Below are 9,637 nucleotides of genomic sequence, written 5' to 3'. Positions count from 1 at the left end.
CTTGGGGCTGAGAGACACAGACAGAGTTGGGAAATCATAAAGTATTGAGAGATGGACTAACACATTGTTGGTTTTGTCTTCCTCATATCTAACTATGAGGAAACTGTAATGAATGTACCTTTAATGGTGACAGACTGTTGTAATTATGCAGATACATATCAGCAGACTGATTTTCTTCTAGAAAGGCAAGAGGTGATGAATAAATAATCAGTGAGAACAAAAACTATCTCTGCTGCCAGTAATAAAAGATCAAACTGTTCTTATCATGGCAGCTGAGGCATTTTGGATCTTTCACACTTTGTTTCTGGTTCTCTGGACTGTCTGCATTAATGTGCTGTAGTGCCCTGATAGACCTGGTGGAACTTACTAAAAGTCATCAGCACTGTAAATGTGATTTTATTGCTGCATTAACTCGGTGAGAATACAGCTGTGTGTGTGTTCTAATCCGTTTGTGCAGCCATGTTTGCATGCATTTCTGAGTGCATGTGGAACTTGTTTGCATGTTTACACTGCTCCCTGTCTGTGTCCTTGGTCTGCAGCTGCTCCAGGAAGTCCAGAAACATCTGGAACACAGAGAACATCCTTTCACTGAGCATCAAAATTGCTAGAACAGCTGGGATTCAAACCCACAACTCCATTCTCAGACCATAGATGTACTTTATATGGAACTCTATATGTGTAACCCCAACACTACATTATGCCTAGGTTGCTATCACTAATTTTAGACTGTAATGATGGTCTGCTTGGGTCCGGTTTCCTAAGGTAGCTACCACAAAGGTTTACCTGTTTGGGGTGAAAGCTTAGATTAGCAACTCAATAAATCACTTGAAACAAAGACACAAAATAAATTGGCTTATACCAAAACGTTACAATCCAAAACTTAAATCTCCTCAGTTTACTTTGGCACAATCCCACAATTCTTGCCCCTTTGTCTACTATTCCCTATAGCAGACTCAGATCAAATACTTCACTGGACTCTCAACACCACAGTGGGCCCACACACACACAAAATAAAAAAAGTTGCAGGCCTGTGTGTTACTCAGGTGCGGGGCAGCCGACTTATCCTCAGCAAAGCAAAGACAGAAAATCCCGCTCACAGTTCAGCATCAGACATGGAGAAACAGTTCGTGGTCCGAAGGATGAAACTAGACGCAGCAGAGATGAACTCATGGATGTATAAAGAGAACTGGATACAGCGTCGGAGGCGGGGCCCCGTTCATTCCTATGAAAGTTGCTCAGTGGCGCATGAAGCCAAAAAGGTTCAACAGCTTTTGCATTGCTTCCGCATCTGTGCGGATCTCTGTCTGACAGATAGCCAATCAACTGTGAAATATGACATGACGCCTTAGTGGGGCTACAGGCTGTCTGCCCCACTTGTCATCAATTTCGTGTGATCTACATTGAATACACTAACACTCTGAGCATGCGTATTCATATTTTCCCACATACAATACACATCGCATTATGAGAGAGGGGCTAGCCTGGGCTATCCCCACATTCACGCCGCCACCGCAGGCCCACTGCGGACATGAATCAGGAAAACTCAATCTGAAGCAGCGAGGCAGGGAACAATTAAAAATGAACTATAATCCTAATGATCAGTCACCAGTGTGTGTAAGAAACCCTTCATGTGGGACATGTACAGTATTGGTTTATGTGTTAGACAATAGGGTGTGGGGTTGCTCTGTTTGGAAATGGTAAATGGACTGTACTTTTATAGCGCCTGTCTAGTCTTCCGACCACTCAAAGCACTTTTTACACTACGCGTCACATTCACCCATTCACACACATTCATATGGTGGCAAGGTCCCAACCGGCCCATCAGAGGGAATCCAATCATTCACACACATTCACATAAGAGCACTTTGGGGTTCAGTATCTTGCCCAAGGACATTTTGACATGCGGACTGGAGGAGCCAGGAATCAAACTGCCGATCTTCCAGCTAGCTCCTGAGCCACAGCCTCTTCCATTTTAAAGTGAGACAGAACCAGATGTTTCCTATTGAAAAGCTTCAGGAAGAAACTGCATTGCACTTTGTCAGAGGCAGGGAGGTTACCCAGACATACAATTGCCAAACCAACCAGTTAGCTAGTATTCAGCCTGAAATCAGTCCTGTGTTAAAACAACAGCAACTGTTTTATTTTTCATCTTTCCAATCACAAGGTAAGCATTAGAAATACAGCATTCATAGTAATCCACCAGGAATGTGCACTTGCATGTATGTGACTGGCCAATGCTGCACCATCCCAGATGACCTCACGACAACCCTGCATTGTTCTGCCTGCTCTGAATGAAAGTTCACCCAGGCCACCAAAACAGCAATGGCCGCTACTGTGGAGCCCTACGGGTTGGCACCTCTGCCATGCCACTGGATTGGCTCCAAAATTAATTCGTTTCCTCAAATGGGTGAAACAGCGGGCTGGGTTGCAACCACTTTTAATTGTAAGATAGTGTGTGGTCAAACATGATACATCAGACTAACTAATGTCTACCAAACGGAAGACAGGTGAGGTTGCCAATCTTCCATTAAAAGTAGTTTACCTTAGTGTTGCCATGTGAACAAGCGGTAGAGAGTGTATTTGGGGCTATTTGATGTTTCTATCTGTTGAGGTAGCACTGTCACTGTAAGACCAGCTTAAGGGTAGATCTTGCAAGAGTGCAGAGCTCTAATGAGATGTTACGCACTAGGAAGCTGCTGTACCGCGAAACTAGTGACTGCTGAGGTGTGTATTTTTCGCTTTTTTTTAGGAAAAATATCCTGATAAATGTTATTCAAACACAAAAATGGTTAGCAGCATCAGTAGATGAGAGTATAGTTAAGCTAACAGACTAAGTTTGATGAATGATGATTCTGTATTCTTACCAATTTTTGTAGATTGGTAAAAGGTAAAAGGTCAAACACTGAACAGCGGAGCAGTGTAAGTGGTGATAAAGTAAACTGATGGATAGAATCATAGCATCATAGGGGAGTATGCTGACTATTTCACTAAACTGTGCCCTTTTTGTATGCTTCTGCTGAATTTAGAGGAGAGATAGAGTGCCATGTTGGGTTCTAGGTGTGTGTACCCCAGGCTGAACAAATGTATTTATTTGTGTTGTATTTCTATTTTTTATTTAGGAAACAAGCCACAACTGTTGTCTATAGATACTTCATGTCTAGAGTTCATTAGATTTAGCTTTCTGTAGGAAATATTGAGCTGGAGATTGTCTATTGTAAGTGTTAATGTACCCTGATATTCTGGGTGGTCAACCTGCACCATTGTTATTAGCACTATAGTAGATAGTTAGGGGCTAAAAGCCAATTTCAAGTTTTCTTAGGGAAGGTGCTTCAGGAAAGTTGTTCATAGGAGAAATATCTGCTTCCTTATTGGTTTGTTGAGTGAGTACAAAACAAGGAAAAAACAATTATTTTGTTATCACTGTGATTATCTTAAACCCTCAAAATTACAGAATTAACACTGCTCTTTATTGAGTGTAGTCGGGGAATTAAAGACCCCACAAAAAGAAGTTTGCTCTGTGTCCAGTCCCATCATTTATGACCAGGCTACATTAGTATAAAATATTCAGAGGCAGGTACTGTCATGTCACTGTGAAACGGTGAATGAACAAATCGCTTAAAAGAAACTCTCAAGTGAACCATAAAGCCAGTCATACTCTGGCCTCACAACAATACAAAGTTAACAGCATAATTTAAATGAAACTTAGCTAGCTTCTTTTTCAGTGCTGCTAATGATATCAGCTCTGTTGTTTTGCAAGACTGGTTAGCCAGCAGTGATGGTTAGCCAACACAGCAACACATACAGTGGGACATTAAAGAGGACACAATGTACTTTTGGTTGTTTTCTGTTATTTATATACTGTTAAACATGGTCTAGGTTCCAAAACTTGAGGTGAACGTATGAAGAAATGCTGCCTGCAAGTCAAAAGTCACGGCTTCAACCTGCAGTGAACGTTTCGATTGCAACGTTTTTTTCTACCTTGCTGACGAGCTGACATCGGCTCATCACACATGCCCTAAATGCCATAAATGGCATTCCTTTCCATAGCCTTGGTTGCTAAGGTTGTTGCTAAGGTTTTTCGGTGTGTTGTTTGCATTGTCCACTCTCATACATCTCAAACATGTACCGATGGATTTGAGAAGTTGACACAAAAGTAGTGAAATCCTGTCACTATAGTTTGTATAATGGTTTCCTAGAAGCTGGCCAATCAGAACAGAGTGGGCTCATCGGTAGGGGAGCCTTAAAGAGACAGAAGCTAAAATGGCCTATTTCAGGCAGAGGCTGAACTGAGGGGCTGCATAAAGGGCCTGTATAAGATAAATAAGGAGTTCCTTGAACTATAAATCATGCAAAGATATTCCAGTGTAATTTCCCAGAATATAAATATAAACCTGGAAATTTGCATATGCCCCTGTCAAACATGACATGTTACAACTCAGAGGTCATATAGTGAACTGTGTATTTTTTTGTGTATTTGTTTGCTTTAACCCACTGAATGTCCTTGTGGTTCTCTCTCTCGCTGGTGAACCTGCTGTGGTAGCTCTACGTGTAATGGGCTGCAGGTGAGCCTCTTTGATTGGCTGAGTGAATGATTGTGATTGTGTGTGTGAGGAAATTGTTCCAGGGATTATTTCCAGCCTCAGAGCTCGAGGTGTAAAGGCTGATTTGCCCTAACTCCTGCAGGCTTTCCTCTCTCCACCTCCAACCAGTCATCCAGCCAGCCAACATATCATTGTAAATTGTCAAGTATTGTAAATAGTTTTGCAAATATATATAGAACAGTCCAGAGGGGTGATCCATCAACGCAGCTAAAGAAAGCTGAGCTTACTTGTAAAAGCCTGGCTAGAATTAACGTCAACTTTCACTTGAGGCTCATGCTGTTCTACTAACACAGCTTAGCCCTGTCTAGTCAATGCTAACTCTAGCCAGGCTGGAATAAGCTTGCAGTGTACACATGCACAGAGTACATAAGCAGCCCAGAACAGTCAATGGTCGAAAAGACCATAATACTATGTTGCAAAAAGAGGTGAAAACTAGAACGATGTTCTTCTCAGCAGCAGAACAAACCTGCTGATGAAACTATATGAAGAATATAAAGGACTGTTCACCAAAAAGGGCAATATTGCCACAATTAACAAGGTGAGGGAGATGGCTGGCAGAAAATTGCTGACAGATCAAAAGCATAAATTATATGATTTCATGCAGGCAGCCAGTGATGGCTTAAAAGGTAGAGGAGCGAGCTTGTAACTAGACGGTTGACAGTTTGATCCCCCTGACCAGCAGGAAGAATCTGGGTGGGGAAAATGAAGAGCAGCGCTTGTCCTTATTTATGGTTTTATCTTTATTTGTTAATAAATGAGCCCTCAGATCACTGACTGTGTCTATATTATAAGGAGGCTAGATGATATCAGATGTATGTTTAAAATTATTAATAACTTAAGAGAACCAACTTACCATTACCAACATTATCATCTACTCTTAGACACATTTTCTCTTTCACAGCGTTTACAAGCATCAGTGAAAAATTAACAAGTTGCAGTTGGAGGTGAAGAGACGGGAGGGGGATATAAGTACAGTGGAAACCGCTTATAGTGATCATGTCTGTCCGGGTCAAATATCACTATAAGCAGATGATTATTATAACTGTTTTTTTTTTCTCATGCAGAATACCATCTAATTGACATTTATATAGCCAATTTATTTATTTATTTATAGTCTACATGAATATAAAGAAATGAAATGGATAGCTTCCAAATTTTCTGAATTTTATTGACTTTTTCAAAATACAGCACAACAAGTGTGTGCAGAGTTTTGAAGCAGTGGGTTCTGACTTTTGCCGATGACAAGTTCCTTCTTTTCCCCGGCAGCAGAACAGACGAAGAGAGCAGTGATCCATTCCTTCTTTCCCCTCTTTTATTGTCAAAAACTTTGAGGAGACTACATTTTTCACTGGGAGAAAATGACTTTCTTTTCCCCCATCATGGTTTCAGTGTGCATGCAGCAACAGCCTCAAGTAGGCGATAATGGTGCCACAGCCGCTTATCATGGGAGTATAGTTAAAAAAATAGATTTACCATAGTTTTAAAATGTTTTTCCATATGTTCTCATGTGAAAAGACCCAAAATGAACACTGTAAGTGGACTACTTGATTTCTATAGGTGAATTATTTTAACAGCATAAACTTTGTATAGGAATGATTCTGTCCAAAGCTTCTGCCATGACACCTCGCTCTGGAATATCCAATCTGCGTCGCATCTCAAGGCACACTGGGTAATGTAGGCCCAGCAAGGGCCCTCCTCCTCCTACGCCAAAACAGTGACAGAAATTTGAAACTGAAAAAGAGAAAGTTGAAACTGAAAACCAGTGACACTGAAAAAATACTGATAACGTAAATCTGTCACTGAAGAAAGACAGACATGAAGAAAAAATCTTAAGATTGACATTGAAAAACACATCATCATGCAAAAAATATCAAAATAAAATAAGATAATAAGAATGAAAGATTGTAATTTCTTAAAATGCCTGTGTTTTATTTTTCAGTGGAACTTTTTTCAATGCCTATACTTGTTTCAGTGCCAATACATGTTTCTTTTTTCAGTGCAGATTTGATTTCAATGCTAAATTTTATTTTCGCTGCCAAAATGTAAATGTCACTGTTCTGGCCCCATAATACATGCACTAATACTTTTGAACATTTAGATCTATGAATTAGGGCTGCACCTAACTTATTTTTAGTATCAATGAATCTGTCAATTATTTTCTTGATTAATTGATTAGTTATCTGTTCTATAAAGAAACCAGAAAATATTCATATTTAAGAAGCTGGAACATGAGAATTTTGCCATTTTTTCTTAAAAAAATGACTCAAAACGTAAATCAATTATCAAAAAAATTTATGATCAGTCGACTAATTGATTAATCATTGCAGCTCTACTTTGAATGTTTAGTGTTCAGTTTTTTCAGTATACAGTAAGCTACTGATCTCTATGAGAGTATAAGCTTTGTGGTACTGTATTTCTGTATACTGAGAAAATACATTAATTCAATTGAAGTTAATTTAACTGACCTCTCTGAAATAACAGCTGGCCCCAGCCTGGCCCCTGTGCTTTAAATGAGCTAGAACCGCCACTGAGAGGTAGGGATGTAGCGTTTGCTGCATATCTGTAGAAGTGGAAGGTAGCCATTTTACTTCTCACTCAACAGAGCTAAACACAAGACCACATGGGACACATGTCAGGGTCTGATTAATCCTTGCTTGGTCATCTGCATGAGGGTATCTGAACCCCAATGACCGGGGTTACATCACTGATGATGTGTTCCAGTGCATCTCAGGGTGTATTCCAGAATCAACCGAAACTGAGTTTAATATGGAAAACGATGTGAAATGTGATGTGCCCGAAAGGAATCTATATTACCAATACATCTGGAAACGTAACATTATGTTGGTATTGATGAACTTGATTGGCTTTGTCAGTTAGTTAGTTGAGTTAAACTTAACAGAAAATAAAATGCATGTCTATTTCAGATTGTCCTTTATATCATGATTCAAGAAAGATGATGAATTATTGGCATTTATGGCTTCCACAAGCTTGCAGGTGATGTGCTTCTGGCTGCTCAGTTTGCGCTGAACTGTGTATTCATTTGCAGTATAGTATCTTGCCATCTGAGATATAATTAATTTAATTTGGGGGGATTCACTTTCTCATCAGATGCCTTGTCGCTGCTCAGATTCTTTGAGAGCTCCCTCAGAGCTGCCAAATCTAACCATTTGCTATAAATGGTCAACTCCCTGACTGAATGTCTTTGGTTTAGAGGCATGTACAATATGTGGTCTACAGCAGTGGTGTGTCCTCCTTTCTCTGGAACATGAGTGTCTGCCATAGTTCTTAAATCATATGTTGTATTGTCATGTGCCATTTAATCCTGTGTTGGATGGACCATTTCAGTGGTATGATGTAAAAATAAGAAGCCCAATCATTGATTCCATCATCCACTAATTCATTATATTAATGTAATATAATCTATTCCATGTTCCAGGGGAACTCTCTGCATGAGGAATGGTGTTTCAGATGTCTTTTATACCTTGATAAACTATGAATTCTTTTCACATTTAGAACTTTTCCTTCAGCATGGAAATTGACATTTTTTATAGGTGTTACTGAAAAAAACGGCAGAAAAATAATGTGTAAATGGCACCCTCAGTATTAACTGCTATTGTTGCAGAGTTCATCTCTTTTATTTACTCTGACAGATGACTTGCATGTTTGCATGAGATAAACTGCTGTTTTCCCATCGTGTCAGCTTCTCATTTTCACTGCTTTCTTCCTGAATGAGTGTTTTCTCACATTCTCTTCTGTAGCAATCCTGTTTCACAGCACAGCAGGCTGCTTTGATGTCAGTATGCTGCCTAATGTGGATGTTAACACTCATGCATTCAATAGTTCCTGAAATCTAATGGCATTAAAACAGCTCCTAGTAATGTGGAGGGCAACATTTGATAACATTCCACTACAGACATGCTACTGCAGTTTTTTCATGTTTCCACCATGAAACAATGCAGGATCAACCAGCAAATAAATTGAATCTGTATCAACTTTTGTCACATGTCTTCTGGCAATGCACTGTGTCGGTCAGTTAACTACCAGGAATGCATGTGAGCATGCATTCCTGGTAGTTAACTTTGTAACATTAACAGTGTAGTTCTATTGTTTACTTTGTGACTGCTGGACTGAGGATATTTTCCTGTAACTGTAATGTATCCACCACAGTTTGTACCTTTTTGTGTGAGTGATTTGCAAACAGCATGGTAACAGCAAGATCTTTTCCCCAATTATGACTGTTTGCAAGTTTGAAGTGATTGACCATTGAGGGTGGTCATAGAGTGTTGTTTGACATGTAAAATTGTTCCACATAAGCAGCTGCAAACCCTTGGGGCCCACCTGCAACCAATTTTGAGTTGAGTTTTCACTAGCAACCAAGGGGATCATGCTTCCTAGACTATGACTTACAGTAAATAAGTGAGGAAATGATAGATAGATAGATAGATAGATAGATAGATAGATAGACAGACAGACAGACAGACAGACAGACAGATAGATAGATAGATAGATAGATAGATAGATAGATAGATAGACAGATGTCTGATGATAAGCCTTCAAACTCATGGATATATTGCTAAAACTTTAATGCATCCACCACAGTTTGTGCCCTCAGTTGATACATTTGAAAAAATATTATTTCTGCAGTAAAGAATAAATTATTACTGTTTAGTTCAAAGATATAATACTGTACCACTCTGTTGGACACTATGATAATACTTTGACAAACTGTCAAAACAAGCAAATAGAGCCAAAATAATCAGTGAAGTAATCTGTTGTCAAAGGATAAAGTTATTGGCAGCTATTTTCATTGTTGAGTCATTTACAGTATCAAACAACTAATGCAATCCTTCTCTGCTGCAGCTTCTCCAATGTGAAGATTTACTTGACAATAACTTGTGCTAGTACTTTTTAAAATATTTTCTGACAGTATATGAACTAAATCATTAATTGATTAATTAGAAAACAATCAATAGATTAATGAAGACTCAGAGTGATAATTGAAAATGATCAGACTGTGAATACCAGATTTGTTTATT

Source organism: Thunnus thynnus, chromosome 1, assembly GCF_963924715.1.
Source record: "Thunnus thynnus chromosome 1, fThuThy2.1, whole genome shotgun sequence".
NCBI lineage: Eukaryota > Metazoa > Chordata > Actinopteri > Scombriformes > Scombridae > Thunnus > Thunnus thynnus.
This window is presented reverse-complemented; position numbering follows the sequence as displayed.